This window comes from Cavia porcellus, unplaced genomic scaffold, assembly GCF_034190915.1.
Source record: "Cavia porcellus strain 051 isolate PalLab524CR breed Dunkin Hartley unplaced genomic scaffold, mCavPor4.1 scaffold_2, whole genome shotgun sequence".
Classification (NCBI taxonomy): Eukaryota; Metazoa; Chordata; class Mammalia; order Rodentia; family Caviidae; genus Cavia; species Cavia porcellus.
The window spans coordinates 127,761,475-127,788,752 of NW_026947485.1; positions in this window are offsets into that span (position 1 = coordinate 127,761,475).

A 27,278-nucleotide genomic window follows, 5' to 3' on the forward strand; every position below is an offset into this window, starting at 1 on the left:
GGATGGTAGGGATGACCACCAAAGTTTCATACCTTTCTTTAGTATGCAGTTTTGGGGAAGTCATGGGTGGCCACCTAACCATGAATTTCTTCTTTGCCCTCCATCCAAAGCATGCAGGTTTGGTATGAGGGTTGACCTTAATCACAGGAGATTTTAAGCACAAAGATATTTAGCAATCTGGAAGTATTTTAACTATAACAATTAAGTGAAGATGAGTTTTTACCAGCATCTGCTGAGTTTAGTTTGGTAATACTGTTACTGTTGTAAAAAACACAGAATAGATCACTATGACCAAGAATTTTCAAACCCCAAATACATGCACTATCATCACGGAGAACACTTTTTATTTTTCTACCATTGCTGTATGAAGTTGAAACAAAAACTGCCATGAAACTGCATCAATTCACTTTCATACATTCTCTTCTGTCTCAATCTGACGTGAGATCAAAGGTGAGATCTGCCTGAGCTCTGCTCCTTTCTTGTGCCCCTGGCGAGAAGCCATTGCTCTGCCTGCATTCCTTGCTTGTGGTCCCTTCTTTTAACTTTCAAGTCAAAACACTGAGTTTTCAACCATTTGTCTGTAATCACATCTCTGTCTGAGCATAAGAATGTTCTATGGTAATGACTTATGCCATGTGATTGGACCCAACTGGATAACCCAAAATAATACCCCATGCTAAGGTGCCTAATTTAGGTCACATCAGCAGAGTCTCACGGCTATGAAAGGTAACCTAGGCACTGCGTATGGCAACTTAGCAAGGGGGAAGGGAGCATTCTACTTACGCAGCCTAAGCTATGTGCTTACTTTCTTGCCCCTGGAAACTGAGTGGCAGCAATAGGTGTGGATTCTCTGCCAGTGCAGTTATGAGGAAAGTGTGGCTTCTACACTCTTCTTTCCTTTCCATGGAACCCTTGCATCCAGATATTGGAAATAGTACTTTCAAAAGATGAAGGAAATAGGATCATTACATGGTGGAGTCAGATGATAAAGAATAAGTTGGGACTGCTGTATGAGTGAATATCATTGCAATTCTCAATTAAGTTCTACAATATTTTTATGCAATCATAGGCCCTGAAGTTACGTATCATAGCATTTATTACTTTACTATTATTAATATTAACTAGTATTACTATTATTAGTATTATTACTATTACTGAGAACTGCACTTTAAATTGTAACAAAAGCTAAGACATATATTCATTTGGCAGTCAGACAGTGACAAAGAAATTAACAATAGAGAGGAGATATTCTTCTGAATTCTCACATTAGATTCATTAAAAAGAAATATGAATTTCTTCTTTTTGGAGGGCATGGTTTTGAAAACTTATCTGGAGGGGTACTTTTTAATTTTTGTTTTGGAGGCATTATGATTTTGAATCAGAATCTCGCTATATTGCCCAGACTGGCCTTAAACATGCCGTGATCCTCCTGTCTCAGCCTCCAGAGTGATATAATTACAAGCATGTCCACCACTTCCAGCTAAAACTATAGGGATTTCATGGTTTGTCTATTAAGCAGTACATATTACCTTAACTAATACAGTAAGTGATTGGCTGAGCACATCAACTATTAGATGCATGAAACAGTACATGTCTGAATTATATATGCTTAATTATAAAAATGAATGGAAATCTGAATGAAGAGTATATGAATGAAGAGGAATACATACCCTTAATACAGCTTTCAAAGCACTAACTGGATATACACTGAAAAAAAGGGCCTATTGTGGTCACATTCAACAAACTCTGTAAGGAAATACTGAACATAAATATTGTCATCACTGAGGTCACTGTCATCTTTCAGAGTCCCTGGTTATTTTTAAACAATAAAATATAAATCAAGTCTGTACGCTCTAGAGAAGAGAAAGAGAGAGAGAGAGAGAGAGAGAGAGAGAGAGAGAGAGAGGCAGAAACAGAGAGAGAGAGAGAGAGAGAGAGAGAGACAAAGTCAGAGAGAGAGAGACAGAGACAGAGACAGAGACAGAGACAGAGACACCAAGACCAAGACCAAGACTAAGACCAAAACAGATTGAGACCAAGACTCAGAGACACAGAGGAAGAAGAAGGGGAAAGGAAGAGATAAAAAGCCTAAGCAGGTGAGGCACTTTAGGATACACTGAAGGAAGCCCCGATGATGATGGTGCAATGCATTGCGCCTCCTGCTGGGCAGGCATTGGAGTGAAAAGGCCAGAAAAACTCCCACATTCACCCCCCCCCCAGGGTGGTGAGGCACTAGAGGAGGTAACAGTCTATATACTGAGACACAAGCTGCCTCCCTGAATCCCATTTTCCCCGTACAGATAGTTATCCCCCCATATTGAGTGAAGATGAGACAGTTACACATTTTGAAAGTCATTTTTACTGTTTTTTTTTTTTTTTTTTTTTTTTTTTAATTAGTGCAGGTTTGTAGTACGTATGATTTGCAGTTACCTTGGGGAGTGGGAACATGTACCTAATACAGCTTGAATTATTTTTTAATCCCCTACCCCTTCAGCCCTGTCTCCCTCCTCTCCATTCCCTTTCTCCATTTTCATTCCTGTTAATTCAATTAATCTTATGTTTATGGCTTTATATTCATTGAGGTTATCAGATTCCTGTACGAGATGCATCTTCTTTGTGCTTATTCCCCTCCCACTCTGTTCTCTTGCACCCTTTTCCATTTGCAAGTGGTCTATTCCCTTGTTTCATCCCACCCATCCTTTATTGTGCTTGTTATTTGTACTTTGCCCTAAAGCAGTCTGTATGTCTGGATAAAGCAAAGGTGCATCTATGCATCATGAAAAATTACTTGGTTATGAAAAGGACAAATTAGAGACATTTATGGAAAATGCACCTCAAAAATATTATGTTTCATGAAATAAATCAGATATACAGGCTTAAAAACTGTACGGCATCTCTCATTTGACACAAGCAAATTTCGCAGGTCTTTTTTTTTTTTTTTTTTTTTTTTTTTGGAATTTACTGTTTGAAATACTGATCATAGTCTGTGGACTTCTGGCTAATGATTCAGTGGTACTGGTAGCATTATGAAAGTAGAGTTTTTTGTTTGTTTGTTTTCATTTTTATTAGTATATATCCGTGACACCTAACGACTGCATTCATGGAGGGGAGTTGTTGCACAGACATAACACATCTCCCTCCCTCTTTGGTTTTCTTCCTATTGCAAAAGATCTATCTCCCTATCTTCTTTTATTTTTGTTCTTTACTTTCTTTCCACTTTGGTTTTGAAAGTAAGTCTCAGCACCAAAAATGTTTTCTTTACATAAAAAATGAATTTGATAATTCCAAAATGACCTATGCATAGGCATATTTTACTCCCTGGACTGCATGGAACTAGGTTCCCAGAGAACACCTTGCTCCAAATTATGCACAAGTTTGAAAGTTTGTTTGAATTTCACATATTTCTATGTCTTATCTATGTGTTTTGGCCCTGTCTGAAATTAACTAAGATGACTTTCTCATCTATATGATTGCTGTAAAATTGATGTTCATATATGTAATTCTACATCTTTCCAGTATCTCCCACTTCTCTGTGGGCAATATATTCTGTCCACAACTTTTTTTTAAAAAAACACATAGTTTAAAGCAGTTACTCCTTCAATTTCAGAGTAGTACATATTACATATGGAATTTGGGGATTATTTTTGTGCCTATTTACATGAAACAAATTTTGTGAGAGGGTTGAAAGTCACGCAGTCCTCTTTAAGCAGTAGTGTGTTTGTCTAGATTGTATGCAGGGATGGTATAGCATCTGTTTGATGTTGACATTTGTGGTCTCAAAATCCTCAGAATGTTATGACCGTACAAGACCTTGATTCTATATTCTTTATTGAAAACTGAATAATGTGTAGAACATAGTATTATGGTCAAATTATATGTCTCCTATACCCCAAGAATGACTGTGTTTGGTTTTCACTCATGTGGTAAACTATTTGATAAAATTAACTTGAGAAGCAAGGGATAATTTTGGCTCATAAATTCAGACATTACAATTTATGTTTGGCTGGCTTTAAATAGAAATCTCATGGCGGACATGTGTGGTGAAAGAAATCAGCTCACCTCAGGGTGACCAGGAAGCAGGAAGAAAGAGCTATTAAGAAGGGTTAAGGGCCAGATATAGTCACCAAGGGCACACTCCCGTGACCCACTGCACTCAGGTAGGCCCCAGCTTCTGTTCCATCACCCTATATCTTGGGTACTTTTCTGTTGTTGCTGAAACAAAATGCCCAACATCTAAAGTTAAGGAGGGAAAGGTTTATTTAGCTTATACAAACAGAGGTTTCAGTTCGTACTCAGGTGGCTCCAGAGTGGCACATGGCAGAAGGCAACAGTTCATGGTACTGAAAACAGCAAAAGCAGCAAGAGCCAAAGGTGAGGAGCACATTCAGAAGACTCTCTGTCCCTTACATGGTATGCAGATCGCACCTACTTGAGTGTTGCACTCACAATCATAATCCCAGCATTGAACCATGAGTCATTCACAAAGTTTAGAAGCCTGCTTCCTGACTGCATGAGGCTTTGGGAGGACATACAGATGCAAACCAAAAACACCCACCACCAACAATTCTTACCATCAAATTATAATTTTATCATAGGAATAAATGACTAATAAAGTTAAAGATCTTATGATTCAATTGCTCTGCAAAAACCTATTAGCTGCCAAGATTTCAACACAAGTAACCTTGGAAGGGACACATCACATCAAACCCTCCACAGTAAATGATGACTGGACACTGAAATTCTATTTGAAAACTGAACACTGAACAATCAATTAAGTCAAGTATGAATGTTTTACTAATATGTATAAATTGTCAAGGAGACAATAGTTTTGGGAGGAGAATATATGCTACTGAGCTATATTTTGGCCCAAGGTGGGCAACAATTTTAACAATTTTGCTTTATATTTCTGATGTGACTCTGCATATAAAACAGAATTGATAAAGATTAAGCAACTACGTAAAATAAAATAAGTATTTATTCTGTTGAAAAGCCTTGGAAAATTTCAGCAGTGTAGGTTAAGATCACAAACAGGGTGAATGTTTAAATTTAAAAAAATATTATATTGACATTTATTCCCTTTAGAATGCTCCTCTTGTTGTGAACACACATATTTCATCATTCCTGCCATATTCTAAAGCGACTGTGGAAGTCTTCTTTTGTGTCTTTAATTGTGCTGTTGTGGCGGCCTCAATGTCCTGAATCAGTTCAAAACATTTACATCTCGTAGGCATTTTGAACTCAGGGAAGAGCCAGAGTGCATTGTTCCTGGAGCTGGAGAATAAGGCAGGTGAGGGCACACAGCAATGTTTTCCTGAGGCTGCCTTTCTGTCGAATGGCAGTTGGCTGTAGCAGTCACCATATTCTGTAAGACACAAAAGAAGACTTCCAGAACTGCTTCAGGAAGCAGCAAGAATGATCAGATAAATATGTTCAAAGCGAGGGGCAATATTTTTAGGGGTATTAGTGGCAATATGTCTTTCATTGCTATGATTGTACATTTTGATTGTTACTTGTATGTTCTTTGCAGAAATTATACATCAATAGCTATTGTGGTTTAGGGTAATTAATGTTGCTCTGGCATTTTTTTAAAGTAACGCTTTAGTGATTTTATACAACTGAAGTTTATTTCTTGCTCGTATAACCATAAAATGTAAATGTTGCTGTTTAGTTAGTGGCATTTCCCCATGAGATATTTTTTTTTAATATTCAGATTTTTTTTTTTCTTTTTGTCTTTTTCCTTTTTATCGGTACCAGGGATCGAACTCATGACTGCCTGCTTGCAAGGCAGGTGCTTATGCCGCTGAGCTAAATCCCCAGCCCTGCCATGAGATATTTCAAACAATTGTATCCTTCAACCAATGGCTTTGTCATCTTCTAGAGCCATTGTGTCCTATGCAGTGGTGATGTTGCTGCTGTTAGAAATTGAGGTGATACTCAAATCCCTCTAAAATATCACGTTAGTATTCACAGGAGTAGATATCAATTTTCCTTTCTTCTGGCAGAAATTTCTGAATCTCTGGAGCCAGTCAGCAAAGCAACTGTCCCTGGGGAAAGCGTGCTTTCCAGGCCACAGTGGAGCTCCAATCATTGAGAGCTTGTCACCCAAGTTTTATATACAGAAGCTATGGAAAATTATATTTCCTGTACAGCCATCTTTATAACATATCGTTTCTGTTTCTTTCCTTTTATTTTGAAAAGAGTATATTAATATCATGGATCAACCAAAAGAAAAACGGTTTGGGAATAGAACCCTGAGTAGAAGCTGCTTTTTGGAGACAACAATATATTGTGTGAGGAAGGCTGTCTCTACCAAGTTAGCAAGAGGAAATAAGAAATGCTCAGAAAGTGCCAGAAAGTGTGAAAATCTGCAAAACCTAGAATTTGAACGTGATCAGGAGGCAGGAGAGAAATGAAATCTAGAACCTTCATAGACTAAGACCTACAGGAAGATTTCTGGAATCTAATCCACATCAATGTAAGGATGAAGGAGAAAGAGATGAGAATTGGTCTGCTGACAAGTGTTATGTGGTGAAGTCCACAAAGAGAACAAGCTGGGCACTGGGAAAGCTCGGGCGATATAGTCACACATGCACAAACAGAGCAGATCTGAGGGAGACGTTGGGGCAAGGGGGAGGGAGACCTATATGTGAACAGATATGCAGTAAATCTTATGAAAATATTATAATGGTAATTTAAAAGCTGGGCAAAGGAAATGATCATGAATAGCTAATTTTATATGAAGACAGATGCTAAAATCCTTACTGCAGTATCATCCTTTTAAATACTTGTTATTAAAATGGTGTTTAATAACATTTAATGTTATTTCAATGTGTATTTAAATAATGATACATTATGATATCATCTGAAGATGATCTCAGTTTAATATCCGAAAATTTACGAATGTAATTATGGCTAAATAGGTAAAAGTACAGTTATGTTCACTTTATTATAATCTTGTAAAAGTTGATAAAATGATATTCTTCATGTAAAACAATCTTAGTAGACCAAAAAATACAGAAAATTTCTCACCTTATAAGTTATTCAGTATTATTCAATGTATATAAAGATGCACTATAAAGATTCTCAATCAATTCAGTAACAAGATAAAACTGTCCATTTCAGGTATTATTAGGAATTTTACTAAAGGCTTACCCTATTAAGTAAGAAAATTTAAAGAAGTAACAGGTAAGGTATAAGAGAGAATGTGGCTTTCATCTTTATAGGTGATGAAACTATGCACTGAAAATATCTAAGAAAATAATATAAATATTCAATTTAACAGGAAATCTAGGTAAACATAAAAATTCTAATGTGAGTAGTACTCAAAATGTAGCTGTAAAATATCCCATTCACAGTAGTCTCATCTTCTCTTTGTCTAGTTATTTACTTAATTTTTTGATAATTTGTAAATGATAATAAAATGTGCATTTCCCAGATTTTAAGTTTGCTGTGGCAGTAGCAAAAATTTTCATGTTTAAATGATTATAAGATAATGCTCGATGAGAATGTGTCTTGAAAACACTGCTGAACAAAAAAGAAAATGCATTGAGATGAAAACTAAGACTGATATGTACTCATAATGTGTTTTAAAAATCAAAGATGGTCAGATTTGATTCATCTGCCTTCAAAAGGACCTAAATGAAAAGTATTATAACATTCATTTTAGGATACTACATTTCTATATACTAAAATTTTCCATTTCTCTTAAAGATCATTGTTAGAGAGAGATTTTTAAATTTGTATTTTTGCTTATCCTTATGTTAATGAATGTGCATATATTAATTTTATAATATTGAAGTTATGGTAACTTCTAGGGATATCTTTTTCTCTGTCATTCACAAGCATAACTTCAAAATTTTAAATGAAAAAAAACAAAGCCCTATGCCAGAAAGAGAAAACTGATTAAAGCTCCAATGTGCTCTTTTGTGATCGTGTTTTTAATAAAATATTATCAGTGGTAAAATGTAAATAAAAAAGCAAATTGCTTCATTCATCATGTATTTCAAGCAGTTAAAATGAATGAACTCTCCTTTGAGAAAACATCTGACTAAGCAAAATAATGGTTATGAGTTTTGGAAAATATTTAATGAACTTAGTGGTTAAAATGCAGTTGTTATTTTAGAGCCCATTACATGTGCTTTGGATTAATTCAGGCTCCTTTCTTAGGAGACATTATTTTTCTTTTGCCACTTAATAAACCAAAATAAGTGACTTTAGTAACTTATGAGGAAACCGGGAGATTCCAGGTCAGTAATGGTGGTTGACATATGGGCGTGTACCTATTTGAGTGTGTAAAAGCCAAGCTTTGTGCTCACGTGTCTGAGGTTAGCTCAAAGGCAAAGAAATTGCCAATAATCATGAGTAAGTTTTCTTTACTCTGTTCATTCTGTGAGCGTTCTGACTGGTACTCATCTTTTCTTTCTTCTTCTTCAAAATGACAGCCATAACTATAAATTGAAATTTGAATTGATATTTCTGCCTATGTAAACATTGCCATAAGGTAATAGGAGAAAGCATTTACTTCACAAACGGAAGCCTATAAGCAGGCTTATTCATCGTTGTACAAATCTAGAAAGAACCGAGGTGTCCTACAGGACAATGAATAAATAAACTATGGAACATCCTGGGCATTATTCACCATTAAAAAGAACTGGGTTATTAAGCCATGAGCACAAAGAAAACTTAAATACATTCTACTTAATTAAAAGAAAACTATTTGAGAAAGCTACATAATGAATGATGCGATCCCTCCATCCTGCTAACCCATGGCAACTCTTGGCTCTGTGTCTTCAGATTTTTCTCTGATCCATAATGTTGTATTAGCAGAGTCCAGAAGACACTGAGAGCAGAGAAATTGTGCCGTGTGATACTGTGATGGTAAAAAGACGTCATTATACATTTGTCCAGAACGCAGTACAGATGACTCCTAGAGTGAACACAAATCCATGCTGTAGTCTTTGGATAACTCTTTAAATATCAATCAGTAGAAACTAATATATTTATCTATAGTGAATCTCTATAGTTTATCATATTTTATTAAAATAGGGTTCATAGTTTGAATGATGAAGTGAAGCACTTAATATTTGGTGGCCATTACAAAGAATCAACTAATGTCTAAGGATTACTTTATTCAATTGTCTTTTCAATATTTTTCGAGTGTCTATAAGGTACTATTTATGAAAAAGAGAATAAAACGAGGTAGTATTCCTGTCTCTATGATACTTATATTATAAAGCAAAAAGTTAACTGATAATTATGATTCCATAATTCTATGGTCTTATAGATATATACATATAAAAAGTGTATGGTAATATAAAAGTATCTTAAAATATACTTTTAATTTTTTAACTTTACATATAGCTAAATTCATTTTTTTCAGTGTATAGTTCTGAGTCTAGAAAAATGTATAATCAAAACACAAGAGTTTCATGACTCACAAAATAATCTCTTAGGGAATCAAACTTTTCATAAAGCTTTGAAAATTTGACATAAAATGACTCTCTAGTTATAGAAGTTTAAATTCTGAAACTATAATGTTGAAATGTATTTAACCTTGAAACATAAAATCTGTGCAAAGAAGCTTCTATTAAACACATAAAAGATAACAGAGTATTTGTTGTTGAAAATAGCAGTCTTTAACAAATGAAATAGAATCCACACAAACTTTAGACTTACCAGGCCACTACTCACGCCATCTGTATGTTTGTGCCTGTGTGTCTTGCAAATCTCTTAATATTCTGACTCTAACTCAAACTTCTGGAGTACTGGCTGCTCCAAAATGTGTCCTTAAAGCAGAATCAGAGATGTCACCACAGAATCTGCACTTATGTGGAGCTGACCTGTGGCCACACTGCAGGGCAAGGGATTGGAAGTGAGCAGGGAGGCAGGGAGGCAAATCACCCCGAGTCACACATCTCTGGCCTCCTGCTTTGCTGCAATTACACCCCAGCAAGTGCAGTGTTAAGTGTGGCTGTAGTAGAAGTAATAATAGGAGTGACAATGAGAACAATATCAAAACATCAATGTGTGGATCATGCTTTCTTTTAACCGGCAGAGTGTAGGAGCTAAAGTCCAGGAAGAGAATAATCCACGGAAAGGAGGGCTGATAAGCACACAGACAGGTGAGAAGATAATACCAATAGAACTGAAACAAAAAGCAGTCCTAGCTCTGATGGCCAGTGCTGCAATAACCAACCAATGTTTAGAATCTTGGGTGTTGAGAAAGCTATACAGATTGCACGGAAGAAATTTTGGAAGTAATTACAGTAAATCATTGGTATTTAGAAGTGAGCTCCTGGACAATCAAACGTAGGCTTGTCATATTAGATGTTTGAGACTACCTGAAGCAGCAAATGAAATAGTTTGTTTATAATTCTATAATGCCATTCATCTGTGATATTGGACTGAAATGTTTAGCTCATCAGCAATTAAATTTTCCCATCCTATTTCTTCTCCTCCAAAAATGTTGATAAAGATGTAAATTGAGCTGCCAGTTATATCACCAAATGGCTAGGAAACAAAATAAAACTCAAAATTTTGGGAACAAATTGGAAAGAAAAAAAGGATATGTCTCACCTTTATTTTATTTTCCAATAGATACAAGATGAGAGACTAGGCTACAGACAAAATCAGTAATTGTGTTTGAAAACAAACAAATAAACAAACAAAGAAAAGAACTTACTAAAGCTCTGTATATGGAAAAATGAGAACAAGAATATTTTCAAAGTAATTTGTCAGATTCAAAATTACATTCAAAAGTTATATTGTTTCATGAAAATGATTCTTGACTCAGTAAAATGAAAAGTATTTCCCTCCAGAAAATTAGTATTTTGTGTATATTTATATTTATATTCATTACTCAGAATAAAATATAAAGCCATCAGGTTATCCTCTCTTATTCCAAGTAGCTCTTGTATCATAAAATAAATCTATACACATATATGTACACAGACACACACATACACGCACTCTTCCATATATATGTGCACATATAAACACATATGGCAAGAAACTTAGATTTTATTTTCCAAACAAAAACCTGATAAATTTTGAAATCAATCATGGATCAATAAAAGTATAACTATAACTATTACATGTTATCAATAAGATCACATAAAATAATACAAATAAGCACAATAAAATCATGTGTTGATTAAAAGAGTTAAGCAAAAGTTTCCTTAACCTCAGTGCAGAACACAAACTTTTGTTTACAGTATATTCTCTGACTTACAATATGATTGCAAAAGTATTTTTATCCTTACTAAATCCATTACTATTACTATATCCTTACTATTGCCACTGGAAAGTGGCCACATTTCCTGTTGCAAATCCATCTTGAAGATGGTGTAGATTTTTTTTTCAGTTCTAGTAAATGATAAGCACCATGTTTTAGAAAGTAAGATTTTGATGCACATTTCTAGGAAATTTTGATAGAAAATACATGTAGCATCTAGCTGTTAAGATAGTTAACTTTTATTGTCAACATTCATTTTTGTTTCCCTAGGTCTGGGCGCTCTCCTCTCCTCTGGCTCCCTCCCTTCAGTCATTTCATAGGTCATTAGCAGCCTCAGTGTCTAAGGGTGAAAGAATAACGATGTCTCAAATCAGTTCAAGTTTTACAATTTTGCGTTACAGGAACTACAATTTTGTGAGACATACAATTGACGCTTATATCCAAAATAGAATTGCAAAGGATTTTTTGAGTTTTGAATAATTATCATTACCAGAAATACTCAAAAGTTGTTTGGATAAAAATTATATAATTAGCAACTTTTATGGATTTTGGGTTGAAATATCTTCTTTGATTTTGCTTACATAAATATTCAGGGGACGATCATTTACTGTACAATGTGCACACGTGTCAGATACAGAGTCTGGCTGAACTGAATCAATGGAAAGAACTCACTGTATTACAGTTAAAATGTGTCTCATATCATTAATTACCAATAATCTCCTGTCACTTCAACAACTTTCTCCCAAAATGCATGAAAAATCTAAGGAGTAAACCTAAGACTTTGACATGTGTTTATGGATTCATGTACATTGATTTATGTACATGTAAATAAGTGTACATTAATATATATATTACTATGTGGTATCACTCATAATAAACACGTTTAGATGTTTAGCTTAAGATTCATATTTTAGCATCAATATTTTTAGCCTAGATGATTGGACATTAAGTTAACTTGGAGCAGTTTCTTCAGAAAAGCTTATTACCATATAATTACATATTAAAGTGAAAAATATATGAGTCATAAGTGACTTCATGAATTTAAGCTCCAGTTTCTCAATAAGCTTTTATGAAATTTAAATGAAAAACTATATATTGCATGTACTATGCCTAGAGTATAGTAGAAAAAGAAACAAGTAGTTTCCAGTTAAAAGTATTTTATTTATGGCTTCATGTTGAAAAACATGAGAATTACATAGTCAAACTCACCACCCAAGGCAAGCTCTGTTTTATAAGCATGTACATTTGTGAATGCTAGAAGGACTAGTGAAGGAATCCTTTTGGTAAAACTAAGGGTAACACTGCTTTCTTCCTGCAGGAGTCCTGGCAATGTGGGCATGCATGGAGATGTACAGAAGCTTGGCAAAGTCAAGCCTTTAGGAATATACTCCCTATAACCATTTGTTCATAGATGAATCTGAAATGTCTCTATCCCTTCTTTTCTTGGCATATTATGATTTTCAGTGATTTGTAAATTATAGGCATCTACATATTCATTCTGAAATCTGATTTTTCTCATGCTACTTATCTGATTACCAAGTTCAAGGAAAGTGTAATAAAACTACGGTATGCAATTTGAAATTATTAGGTGTAATTAATTTCACCCCCCAAGCTCACTAGCTCTGTTTATGTGGTTTCCTTCCATAGTTCATTGATGAGTTCAGATCCGATTATGCTGTTAGGAGCTGAGGTCCAGTTAGAGGAGATGAGTCGCAGGTGCAATGGCATATCTTTAAGGGTGATCATTCCTCTTTGTTTTCTGACTGCCATGGGTTGGCAATTTTCTACTATCATCCCTTCCACCATGCTGTTTTGGTCTTATAACCAGTAGTTTAGGGACTGAGACCTCTGAAGCAGGGATCTGAATTAAATCTCTCTTCCTTAAAGCTTTGGGTTATCTGTTTTATCCCAGTACCAAAAGGCTGACTAACAGAATGGCTTGTTTTCCATTTTACTTTAGAAATTAAAAAATTGATCTATGTAAGGCCAAAGTTCAACTTGTATCACTTGGGATATCTACTGGTCAAATTTATTCTAACACATTTATCTTGAATCTTCCTGGACCATTATTTTGCCAGTAAAATATCTGACATTCCCTAAGGGATTAATTGAATCAAGCTAAAATTTTATATTTTTGTGCCTTAACTGTCATAAGGTGTCAGTTGATAAAATGTGGTAAGAGGGGACCTTTCCAAGGATGTCCCTTAAAACATGTAAAGATTAAAGATAGTCATCATTCTGAGACTTATATACAACTTTATTCTTCTTCATCCCTGAAATTGCCTTGTCCTAAACTAGTTAGTTTATATATCTCACTTGTCTTCTGCTAAAACAAATGCTTTACATATCCTATCTTCATTCACTTTGTCTTTACAATATTTACAGTACAATACAGTATTGTCTTTACAATAAGAAAGACTGGTGCTGTAGCTTGTACTTCTGAATTTGTTTTATCCAGGAACTACTCACAAAGGGTCAACGACCTATCGGGGACTAGTTTAAGTGTTAATTAAACTGGCTGAGTGAGAAAGATAAAGGAGTCTGAGCTGCAGCAACACGAATATGTTTAAATAGGAAAGGATTTCAATGGATCATTCAGTGATTTGAAGGAATGACCAAGTGATACGCAGCTGGGAGACCGAGAAAGAGCAATGAGCTTTATCAGGGAAATAGAGAATGTTGAACTTAAAGGGAGGACATGCTTTCTGGAAGAAGAGCGTTCTTTCTCAGAGAGTAATACAGCATTAAATAGTAGCTGCTTTTCATTTCTGTTGAGAATGCTGAGGCTGGGGCTGGGGGGCAGACCATTCACTCAGCACGTGTGAGGCCCTGGGTTTGATCCCTACCACCACAAAATGGAAGGAAAGGAATCCATATACTAAAATAGGTCATTTCTGTCCTGTTATTTTCAAATTTTTGACTAATGGGTGCTTTTTAACAATAAATGGAAGAATAATATTTAGAATAAAAAATATTTAGAAAAGATATGGAAAGCCAGTTATTTTTTATTTTATTATTGATTTTCAAGAGAGAAAAGCTAAATTAGAATAATTTTTGTGCAAATGAAAGTAAATTGCTTAACACAATGAAAGATTATCACATATCAAAGATACTCAAGTAAGGTTTTCCTAGTCATAAAAAAAGAGGCAAAAAAAGTGATAGAATAAATGCACAAACATAGAGGCATGAAATATATTATATATGCAATAAGAAATTCCTACAGTGGAACAGAGAGAGAGAGAGAGAGAGAGAGAGAGAGAGAGAGAGAGAGAGAGAGAGAGACAGAGAGACAGAGCGACAGAGACAGAGAGACAGAGACAGAGACAGAGAGAGAGAGACAGAGAAAGAGTCAGAGACTGAGAGACAGACACATAGTGAAAACCACAGGAAAAGGTTGGAAACTATTCTCAAGGACATGTAATTATTTTAGAAATATATAAAAATAAGTAAAGAAACTGTGCTAGAATCACTTATTCAATGAAATAGTATGTAAATAGTATGTAAAAAGATTTACCAAAAAGAACTGTAAGACATAAAATTGAGGTGTTTTCTTACTGAGTAGTCTTCGTATTCAATAATTTTAGAACAATTTCAATTAATCAATTTCCCTTTTGTATACAAATAGTGACTTTTGGCTTCAAATATTAATGCAAGTGTTCCAAAATATACAGATGCTCCTCAGTAAACAATGGGTTATACACTAGTAAGTCTTTATATACTGGAAATATCACACATTGAAAATGTACTTAACATACCTGCTCTGCTGAACAGTATAACTTAGCCACAAATGCACTAAGTTTTGTTTGTCCTGTGATCAAATTTCTGATGAGAAACTGTCTCATCAATGATCAATGTTGCTTGCCATCTTAAGAAAAAGAATTTATTTATTGTTTATCACTAGCCCAGGATGTGATCAGAATTGAAGGCATATTTTCTACTGAGTCAAAACCATTGTAAGTTAGTGGCTGTTAGCATGTAATTATCATTTAGTTTCATTATATCAATGCTTATTTATTTTGAGCCCATATTTGTATATTTTTTAAAACTTAACATAAAACAAGTCTAATACTGAGCAATGCCACTTAAATTCTTTGTTATTAAAATGTTATAGAAATAAAACTAAAAATACAAACATAAATACTGGTCTACTAATAATGTATTACTTATATATTTGTTTATTTGTTGTTGTGGTTGAGCTTTGTAAAACAGGTTTTTGGGGATGAAATTTTATACTCTTCTGTTTTCTGTCTCCGTTCTAGCAACATAAAAGCATTGTTTGTATTATTTTAATTAAAGTAATATTGTGGAATTACCATATGGCCAGGCAGTTCTGTTCCTAGGAATATGCCCAAGAGTATAAAAAATATTTTCATACAAAAACATACGTGAATGTTAAAAGCAGCATAATTCTAGTAGTGGAAAAACAGGAAACAAAAGAAAATTTTTTATTAATTGATTAACATGTAAACATTATGTACTATACTCATGCAATGGGATATTATTCAACATATAAGGAATGAAGTACTGACGTATCCTACAACATGGAACTCTTAAGGAAAATAGCCAAACACAAAAATTACAAATTGCATATCATTACATGAAATGTCTGGAATGGACAGATCCATAGAGACGCAAATCATGTCCATGGCTGCTGGACTGGAGAGAGGGCAGAAGCAGCGGCTGGTGACAGGTGTGAACTTCTTCACAGGGTTTCTGTTACATACCAGTGAAGGTTGTACAGCATGATAAAGATATTAAAGCACAAAAGTATCCATCTCAAATGGTGAGCTCAGAGTGTCTGAGCCAGGTCTTAGAATAATATAGATATTTGGCATCATCTTAAATTTAGACTAAATTTTGCTGTCAAGTTTGCTGTGTTTTTCTACTTAAGAAGTTGCTCAAACTTCAGAGACTATAATTATCATTCATAGTATTATTTATTGATTCTTTATACACTACTGCTTGCATAACCTTTATTATGAAATTCTGGTAATTTCTTACCTGTTAATAAGTTGGTTTTCTAATACTAGCAAAAAATTTTAAACTTGAGAGTCTCATTTGCCTACTTTCCCCTCAAGAGTAAAGACATTCAACATAATCTGAACTCTCAAATGAAGAACATAAAATCTAGGTTGCTCAGTGGCTTAAGCACCTGTCTGGAAAGCACGAGGTCATGAGTTCGATCCCCAGTATAAAAAACAAAACAAAAAATCTAGGTTGCTGCATCAGAAATATGAGGGGATTTTTTTTTATTTAAAGAGAAAAAAAAGAAAAAAAGGGTAGAAATAATACAGAATTTCAGAAAAATAAACAGTAAAAAATCACTAGTTGATAAGTTACATATTATCATCTTAGAAATAGTTGTTCAAGTTACAAAATTAAAGCATAGAAAGGGATATTCAAATAATGACACTGCAAACAGTACTGCTCAAAAATCCAACAAAAACATAGTAATATGGTTATCAGTCCTACACACTTGTTTTTTATCTTAAAGAGGGTAAGATTAAACATGTCAAACAGAGCAAAAGAGTTAATAAGAAAACAATTTAAAGAAACACAGATTTCAAAGCAAGTCCACTAGAGATCTTCACTGTCTATCTTATTGTCTCTAGTTTTCTTCCAAAGAGTTGTCCCCATCATCACACACATTGAATATATACTGAACATTATAGAACTAATCAAATCATTACAGGATGATGAAGGCTTTTTAGGTCACCAAGACCTGATTTTGGGGAAGTTAATAATAACTATCATATTGTCTCTCATTCTCTTCAAAGTAGCTGTCTTTATCTTTACATATGCTGAAATGGAACATAATAGGCTAGACTAATATCATCCCGAATAATAGTATTAGTAGATTTTATATCACAATGCTAAAGAATTAGCATTGGATTTCTTAGTATCTCTTCTTCTTCAGAGTATCTGTTCATTACATCATGTATTATATAATCTGTTCCTGTAAATGGTTTAGAAATTCTTCCCATGTGTGAATCTCTACATTTATATCTATCCTTTCTGTATTTTAGGGTAAACAGATCAAAACAAGACAACAAAACAAATTTCACGAAAAACAGGAAGTGAAAAAGACATATAAGACCACAATATTAGGTAATCTACAGCAGTTACTATGCTTTCTTTTGTTATTTTAAATAGAATTGTCCACATCATCAGGCATTATATAGTTAAGCATAGAATTATATAGCTATTTTTATAAAAACACACCTTTGGAGACATTGTAGGACTTGAAAGCAGTTAATAATCAAAGCTGGAATGGATATCTTTTATATCTTGTCATCCGCAGAGTAGCTGTCTCTACGCTTAGACTTGACACTGTCAAGCATACCAAATTCGAGTAAAATCAGTCAAGGCAAAATAGCAGTCTAACAAACCAGCTGCAAATAACATCAGTCATAGTAAGACAGTGTAATTAATACAGAGTTTCAGTTTAAGTTAATAGGAAATTAAGGATAGTTATCATGGTATAACCTGTTACTTTTGGGTTAGCGGTCTGTGCCCTCAAATCTCATATGAGTAGACAGATTGGAACAAAATATAATCAAACTAAACAGAGCAGTAAGACTACTGTGGCTTTTAAATTCTGATACACTTTTAACAATGTCTTCTGCCTTCGGTTTTTTAGGCAGTTCCTCACCTTTCCCCTTCTCAGGATGCTTTGTATATTTTGGGTCCCACTAGTTCCTATAGTTTTTAGACTAGGGGGTAAACCTGTTATCTTCTGGGTGTTGCTGAACGTTTTTACCCCTGAGCTTAATCTTGAGCTGTACTCCTTTATTTACTAAGCCACAAAGGTTTTCCTTCCTTCCAGCTGTGTAGTTCTACAATGCACGGAAGTTTCATAACTTTCCAACCTATCTACGGCTGCTGGATGAGTTGTCCCTATTTCTCTCTGGTTTCCATCACATATGGCATTGTTTTCTCAGCCTTGACTTTCAGTTTATTAACCCTCTTTCAGGTTGAGTATATTTCCTATTCAGAGCATCGTGATGGATCCTGCCTCCTAATCTACTCTGTCTGTGTTTCTTTTTTGTTAGTGTATTAAGGCTGTTTATATTAAAAAGCATAGCTTACCATCTCTGCCTCATCTCTGCTATTCTATTCTTCTGCTATTGTTTGTCCACTTTACTCCTTCATTACACTGTCTGCCCCATTCATTGAGGCCTCTCTGCCACTGTTGCTGGAATCCTGGTATTTTTTCCTCTCTCTCTCTGGAATGTCCTTTTGTATTTTTGTAGGATTGGGTTGGTGGCAATGAACTCCCACAGTTCCTCCTTGTCTTGGAAATATCTTGCTTCTCCATTAATTTTGAGAAAGAGTTTTTCCGGGTACATAAGTCTTGGTTGGAAGTTATTTTCTTTCAGGTCTTGGACTATTTTCCCCCAGGCTCTTCTTGATTTGAGAGTTTGTGTTGATAAGCCTGTCATTATTTTGATGAATTGTCCAGATGATCTGCTTCTTTTGTCTGGCCCCTTTATTATTCTGTTCTTGTGGTGGATTTCTGGTATCTTGATTATTATATGTCTGGGTATAGATCTGTTTTGGTTGTAGGTGGCTGGAGTTCTGTTTGCCTCATTTATCTGGATATCATTTCTTTTTTCTATGCTTGGGAAGTTTTCCTTAATTATATCTGTGAATATTCTTTGTTGTTCATTTGTGGTTACTCCTTCTTTTTTGTTCACATTTGTTATTCTTAATTTATAAATCCTCTTGTCATCTTCTAGCCTTTGAATTGTTTCTTCCTGGTTCCTTGTTATTTTTAAGAGATCTTTCATGATCACACATCATGAATCTCTCTTCAAGTTTCAAAAGAATAACTTTAGTTTCTGTCAAGGCATTTTGCCAGCTTTCAATGGAGTTTTTAGTTTCCTTTTAGTCTCTTTGGATCTGTTTCATGTATTCTAGATTTTGTTTATATTCTTCATCAAAGGTTTCACTTCCTTTTCTGAATTCCTCCATTCTTCTATCTGTGTCCTCTTGGGAGGGGTTTATCATTTCTTTAATTAATCTTTTTATATCTTGCACACTTGGATCAGAAGTACAGTTTTAAATTCATCTATGAAGTCACAACAGTATTTCTTTATGTCTGCTGATGCTGTGTCTAATATTGCATGATTACTTCACTGGTTCTCTTCTGTATTTACTTCTCCTGAGCTTATTTTCCCAGGGTCAGCAGCTGGAGGTTTTTTTTTGTTTTGTTTTGTTTTGGTTTTTTTTGTTGTTTTGTTTTTCCTATCTCTTGTCATGTTTCTGGTTTCTTTCAGACATGTGTGTCCTGGGGATCTCTTGCCCTCTCCGTATTGCTTAGGGTCTTTCAGAAGCGTGATGACTGGGGTTTTGCTGCCCTCCTCAATTTGCTGCTATCTGAGGTACAGGCAAGGATGCAGGGACAGTTCAGGCTAGCGTCTAGCGTCTAGCCTCTGAGTCAGTCCACCTGCAATTTCCTTCAGGGACTTAATGTTGCACCTTGTGGATGTCACAGAGTCATGACCTTTTTGTCCTTGGCTATTGAGTCCCAACCAGAGGTGTAGCTCAGCCCCAGCAGAGCCTACCTATCCTCTCTGTGCCAAGGGTGGCTTGCTGACACTGCCACAGTGCTGGGCTCTGTACAACTCCAAGATGTCCTCCAGCCAGCGACATCAGCCATGGCACCCAATCCCCAGAACTTACTGGGAATCAGTGCAGTTTTTCCTCTTGTCTCCACTCCATGCTATCCTCCTGCCAAGGGCTCGGGACTTAAGTATTCCTATGATAGGTGGCCATGGCTTCAGCATGAACTTGAATTGCTTGACTCCATGGTGCTCCCATTACAGCACAGACTGGTCTCAGTGAGAGCGCAGGGCTCCAGCCCTCCCCTCACGTTTTTCCTTCCTTTGCAGAGGTACATTGTAGCTTGATGTGGTTTTTACACTTCTAGATCAGCACCCTACCTCTTCAGAAAACTGAAGGGCACTCGGCTTTGGCGCCCAGGCTCATGGTCCTCTCCATGGCCTCTTCCAGCATGGGCAGGTGGCTCCAACTGCCAGCGGGGCCCTGGGATCCAATTTCAGCACTCATGAGAGGCAGTAAAACTCTCCCCATTGGCTCCACTCTAGACTACGCTGCGTCTTCCCATCAAGGGCCCAGGACTCATTAGCTCCCATTATCAGCAGCTCTGGCTTCAGCGGGACTTTGGATCATCTGACTCCAGGGTGCGCCTAAGCACAGTGTGGAATGGGCCTCAGTGAGCACATCAGGCTACAGCCCTCCACCCGCGCTTTTTCTTCCTCTTCCTACTTTTATTTTTCCCTTCAGTTTCCTCCCGGCTTAATAAAAATCATTCTCCAATCATCTGGCCCTCTCCATGCTGTCAAATTCAAATTCTAGCATCTGAGCTGCCTTCCCTGCAGAGGCTCTCCATCCCAGCCCCCAATCAAGTCGCCATTTTCTAGACAGATGAGATTTTATAAACACACATTTAAGAATAGCAAAATTAGGAGAAATGACATTAAAATGCTTTTACATAAATTCATGTTAATATTTCTTATATTTGAGATGGGGAGAAAACATATTTACTTGCATAAGTCTAATATGGAGCCATTTCTCAAAACAATGCAAATTTACCTTTTAACATATTATGAATATACTACCATTAAAAAGTCATGGAAAAATTCTACATCATAGATATGATAAATCACATATATTGATAAATCTGCAACATGTCACCTATCTGTGATAATCCACAGTCATCCTGATGTTCAAAGGACACTTTTAACTGAAAAATGATGTCACAGTCAAAGCAAAATTCCAAAAGACCACACTTTTAAAAGTTGAAATGGCAGTTAAACAATAGACTAACATAATAAAACCTAAGATGATTCATAAATATCAACCAGAAACTCCATTATCTCAATGATTATTAATTCCTGAGAGTGTCTAAGTGCCTAAATTATTCCTGTAAGTTTTCTGCTTTTAATGCAAAAACAAATTTAAATTCTCCTAACTTCTACTCTATGCAAATGCATTCCATCCACCCAAGACTTTTAGCAGGAGTTTACCAAACCCAAGTGAAATTAAAAAAAAAAAAAAATACTTTAAAGATAGTAAAATACAACAAAGCAAGACAGAACAAAGCCAATCAAGACAATGCAGTGAAATTGGTACAGAACTTCAGAGTAGCCCTAAATCAGGAAGGCCTGGGGACTCTATAGATGGAAGGGTGCAGCTGGAGGCTCCCAGGTACACTCCAGGGGAAGCAAGCAAGTCCTATTGAGACGTGAATCATGTGAAAGTGGGTACCCGGGCCTACAATCCAAACAGTGTATTTTCGAAAGAAAAACTCCAATGCGTATTTTCACGTTTCATCATTTAAACGCTTTATGAAAAATACTAAAAATGACTTCAAAGCTGTGCAGGTCAAACAAAAGATAGCTTTTGCATATCAGAACGAGTATTTTATCGAATAAGGTATATTTTGCATTTGAGTCATAGATAAAAACAAACAAAAAGTTAAGTCTTGGGAGCACAGAAAGCAATAAAAAAAAGAGGAGCCAATGTAGTTTAGAAAGTAACAAACATCAATGACACAAAGAAACGATCCCTGCAATATATGTACTTATTGTTTCAAAATAACACTTGTGTTTGTATTACATTATTTCTGGCAGTATAAAAACACTGAATTTGTTACATTATTTCAAAGGATATTTTCAATGATTTTCTATTAAGCTCGACTCTTTAGAAATTAAGCAAAAACAGAACTTGCTTAATATTCTTTTGTGCACTCGAAGTTTGAAGGTGATTGTAATACCCCACATTTTTAGGTCTGAGCCAGCAGCCAGCAGTTAAAATTGACATGTGAGGGGTCTTCTAAGTCCCAGATGCCAGCTGTCAATTGCCTTTTTGTTCTTGTTTCCTTGGAAACGAAGGTTGGTTTTCTGAAAACAAGGTAAGTACAACTTTCACAGCGAAGTGGAAACCCCTTTGTCGTTTTCAGCTTGTTGCAGGAGCCCTGTGAACACAGCTTTCCAAAACAGACTGAAAAGGAGGGGCAGCTGAAGCATGAAAGAGTTTACGCAAAAACAACCATCCATATATTCTTACCACTTTTCATGTGGGACAAGGACTCAACAAAATATTAAAAATCCCGAAGCCAAAACTAAACTCAAAAGTCAAACAGTAAGGGTCCAGCAGGGAAAACAGGAAATCTAGTACCTTGGGCATTGAGATGCTTTTGAATCCTCTATGATATCAAACAGGTCATTACTGAGAGGCCCTGGGGTCTGTGGCTCTTTTAGATAACAACCTTCTGATAGGACACAGTGGCTCCCCCTTCCTGCTGTGACTTTGGGAACAGAAGTTGAGGCAGATATTCTCTCCCAAGAGCATTTTGCAAAAATGTTCTTCACATGATTCTAATTTGCCTCTCTGTTCACAGTGCCTTTAAAAAATCACTGACCTCCTGGCAAGCGCAAAATTGCCAGTTCGATTCTTGGTACCAAAATCAAACAATCAATCAAACTGACCTGCTAAACCCAGAAAATTTTAGGGGAAAAGTTCCCAAGGCAGAAGAAGGTAAAGTTAAGCGCAGAAAACGTCAGGTATTGCCAATGGCCAGCCAGGCAGAGAACCTAGCTGTGTGAGCCTCACACACGCTTCCTTCATACCGGTATCACAGGCTGACAACATAGAGATGATTGCCAAAGCCTTTAGGTAGTTTATTTTCTCTTAAATGCTATCAACTGAATATAAAGGAAATTAAACATGATAAAAAGGAGTTGTATTAGACACAAAAGTGTTCACCGGGTATTCTTTGAAATTCTTTTAAATGTGCATGCTTTGCTCATGCTATGAATGTGAAGATGGAAAAATGTAGCAAAATTTGGAAAGAATATGATTTTATTCTTTGAGATTTTGACTTAATCAGTGGTAAGATTTTTGTTTGACTTCCCTTTCATCAACAGGATTTATTTAGAAAAAAAATCACCTTGTAAGAGTGGAACCATATTGCATAGAGATTCTCTGTACTGCAGAAGTGGAGAGCAGGCCAAACACAAAGGCTGAACGAGCCCATGGATGCATCTGTTATCTGTTTAGGTGTCTTAAAACATATTTACATTTTACAGATTGGAATTCCTTTGCCTTCCTAGCAGTCATGACTAGGTAACTTGTCAGTGGTGCATGATATTTTAGAAAAACTGTCTCTTTAAAATCATGATAAAACCCAGAATTTAAAACCTAATTTCTATTTCAGTGAATCAAAGAAGAGTGATTCGACGCAAGGTTCCCTCCGTGATGTTCCATCACAGCCTTCGTGTTTCTCATCACACTACATATGGACCGATTGTTTACAGATTACGAAAAAATCCCTGCTCAGATGTTAAAACAAGATGTTTCTTTCACTTTCAAATGGCAGGCTGCCTGCCAATTTTTACAATTAGTTATTCTGCAAAGAAAAAAAAAAGTTTAATTATCACAATTTCTCATGTTTGGACATTACTATGTGATGGACTACCCACCTGAAAGCAGAGAAATGTACCCTAGTCCACTGGGGAGACTTTGTTTTTTAAGGGAAAGGAAGTAGCCAAAGAGGGAGGGGAAAACATCTTTGTCAGAAATAGGTATCGAAGCATCAAGGAAAACCAGCCACCTGCCAGCAACACCATGTCCCTGTGGCCCCGTCTGGCAGGCAGACTTTCAGGGCAATGAACAGCAGTGTGGAAGGCTTGGGAGTGAACCCAGCAGTGGGTCACCGACCCTGAAAAGACCTGCTGAGGGAGGCTGTGGGATGAAGAGAGACTGCTGCACAGCTGTCAAATTCCCGCTTCCCTGTGAGTTCAAACCTGGCCTGCTCAATTTTTTTTTTTTTTTACAGAAATTGTCTGGATCCACAGTAAATTAGAGATTGTTAATCAGAAGTTGCACAAAATAGATTAATGAACCTAAATACTTGTGTATCAATATACATGTCCTCTCAGAATCCCACCTATCCTAGTTCCTCATGCAATGGTTAGTATAAAACCACTAAAAATGCTGGGTGTGGGCCAGGAATTAAGCTCAGTGGCATAAATGTTTGCCTGGCAAGTGTGTGGTTGCAAGTTCAATTCCAGATACCAAAAAAGAAAAAAAAATAAAAATAAAAATAAATGCTGGGTGTGTTACACACCCTAATAATAATCTGTGATTCCAGAATAATGATTCATAGCAGGTAGAATTAAGAGAACTCAGTAAAGTTGTCTCTGTTTTGGATGGCTTTTAATAGAGCTCTACTTTAAGAATTTTAATAGTGATCGAAACACATAATATATACGAATTTCAAGACAAGTTATGCTAATGTGATGTCTAGTGGTTTTTGGTTTTTTTTTTTTTTTTCTGCCTTCCTTTCTTTCTTGTTTGTCTTTCTTTTTTTCTTGTCTGTTTATAGGCAGAAGTAGCTAGATGCCAACTTTTAAAAATTCCTCCAAGCCTCTTGATTTTATTGATTTTATTCTGTTTTGTTAGATTTTACTGTGGCTGATGGTATGGGTAGCTATTTTGAACATAATGCAATGTATTGTGGTAATCATGGTTGGTTTTCTATTATCTTGGTTTGAAGTACTATAATGCTTCCATTCTTTATTTTGATTGGTTTTATTCTATTTTGTTTTATTATGTGTGATAATATGGACAGCTATTTTGAAGAAAATGAGACATCATGGTAACTTTTATTTCCTATCATCTTTTTTTGAAGTCCTAAAATGCGTTCAGTCTTTGTTTCAATTGGTTTTATTTGATTTTATTATGTGTGATAGTATCGGCAGCTATTTTTTTTTTTTTTTTGTCTTTTTCCTTTTTATTGGTACCAGGGATCGAACTCACGACTGCCTGCTTGCAAGGCAGGCGCTTATGCCGCTGAGCTAAATCCCCAGCCCCCTGGGCAGCTATTTTGAACAAAATAAGAGACATTATGGTGCCATTGTTGATTTCCTGTTATCTTTTTTGAAGTCCTGTATTGCTTGGATTGTTCATTTTTGAATGGCTTTGGATTTTTTTGGTTTTATTCTGTGCAAAGGTATGGACAGCTATTTTGAAGAAAATGGGAGACATGGTAGCCATTGATGATTTCCTGTTATCTTGTTTTGAAGTCCTGTGTCACTTGCATTGTTCTGTTCTGATTTGCTTTATTGTGTTTTGTTTTGCTTTATTCTCTTTAAAATAAAAATACTAAAATAAAATCTAAAAAGTCCACCAAACCTAGATAAATGACTTTGCCCATCATTCAAAGTTTCGAATAGTAGATAATTTTTTTTTTTAGTTAAGACCCATCATTCTATTTGTATACTTATAGGTACATACTTTTCCTTAAATACATAAAATACATTAAATAATTTAACAGCTAAAATATAAATGTGTTCCTGTGTTTGAGGAAAAGGCCACTCATATGACATATGAAAGAGAAATACTCTCACATAACTTCAGTTCTTGAAGTTTACTGAAATTTCTAATTTGGACTTATTTAATGAAGCTTCGTGAGTAATATTGTTAGTCTTTCCATAATTGTAACAGTAGGTTTATTCCTCTATATCTTGATTTATCATTGTTAGATCGGATCATTTGACTCTTGTGGGAAAATTTAGAAACCTAATTCTCTTCTCCACTTTTATGACTGGGAGTGGTGGTCAGATTATATCTTTTCTGCTACCAATTCTCCTATTAAGTTGCTCTGAATGGATTTTAATTATGTAAGGAATACAGTAAAATGATATAATGCAAATCTAAATACTGAATACTTATAAGGCTATAACACATCAATCACACAAAGTTCTCCTTGACCAAAAGTGTTTCTAATATACCATATGTGTTCATATTATATTATGCCTTATGATGTTTATGTTTTACATTTGAGGTAGAGACAAGAAATTTTTTATGTACTTTTAGCATGTTAAAACTTTTCTAGGCTTGTATACTTGATTTGAATATGTACAAACTACCTTAAACTGATTCTATAATTACACTGATCCTATAGGAATAAAATATCATATGATTATTTAATTTATGCATTATTTATTCAAAATTTGTATATTTATTTAAATCCATTTTGGTGAAAAGATTATTGGTCAACACCCACATATTAATGCAAAAATTAGAACCTCAAGAACCAAACTCCTTCTCTTTGAGACCATACTGTTCTATTATCTCTGCCAATGATAGACTTTTCTGATTTGTTTAGAGATTAGTATTCCTAATATTTTCTCACCATTTCTAAAACTTCTGTTATTTCCTTTGTACTGTCTACTCTTTTCACTGATACTATGTAAAATAATCAATGTTTTTTACATTTAAAAATTGCTACTTTATGTTCAGAAATTTTCAGAAAAAGTCCATATTCCAATAAATGTCATAACTAACATAAATTTTAAAATATTTGAACTGACTTAGGTTTATACAATACATTGGCAAACTCTTTTGTTATGAAACAGTAATTAACTCCAGCAAAATTGTATTAACTTTTGAGGGTCAGTCCTGTCTATGAAATCATGGCTAGCAATTACACATTCCGAAATCTGCAAGAATTTCAACTTCAAAGATAGTTGACAAAAAAATAGCAGCTCATAATTTTTTGCTGAGTAATTGATTGGGAGCTGGACAATGGCTCAGGGAAATGACACCATTAACAACTGTCATTCAGCTATGAGTGATTTTTGGATTCCTAGGCATGGTTCCCTCATCTGTAGCGAGAGGTGCTTCAGCTCCATTCAACTGTGACTATCTTATTTGTACTTCTTATGTTCTGGTGAGGAGAGGGATTCATTGATGGAGAGCGTAAGAATAATCCTTGCTCTCCAAGTACTTTGTTTAGAAAAATAGCTAAATTTGTTGGTCATGATATTAATATGAGGAAACAGTGGTCATATAAACTCTGACTAATACCACATGAGTATTTTCATATTTATTCAGGCTTTTCCCAAGTACTTATGATTTTCTGTATGGCTGGTTTCCCGCTAAGTGCTACAATACATTTTACAACAACATATGGTAGGCATCAGTCTAACTCAGAGGAGAGTAGAATACCTCT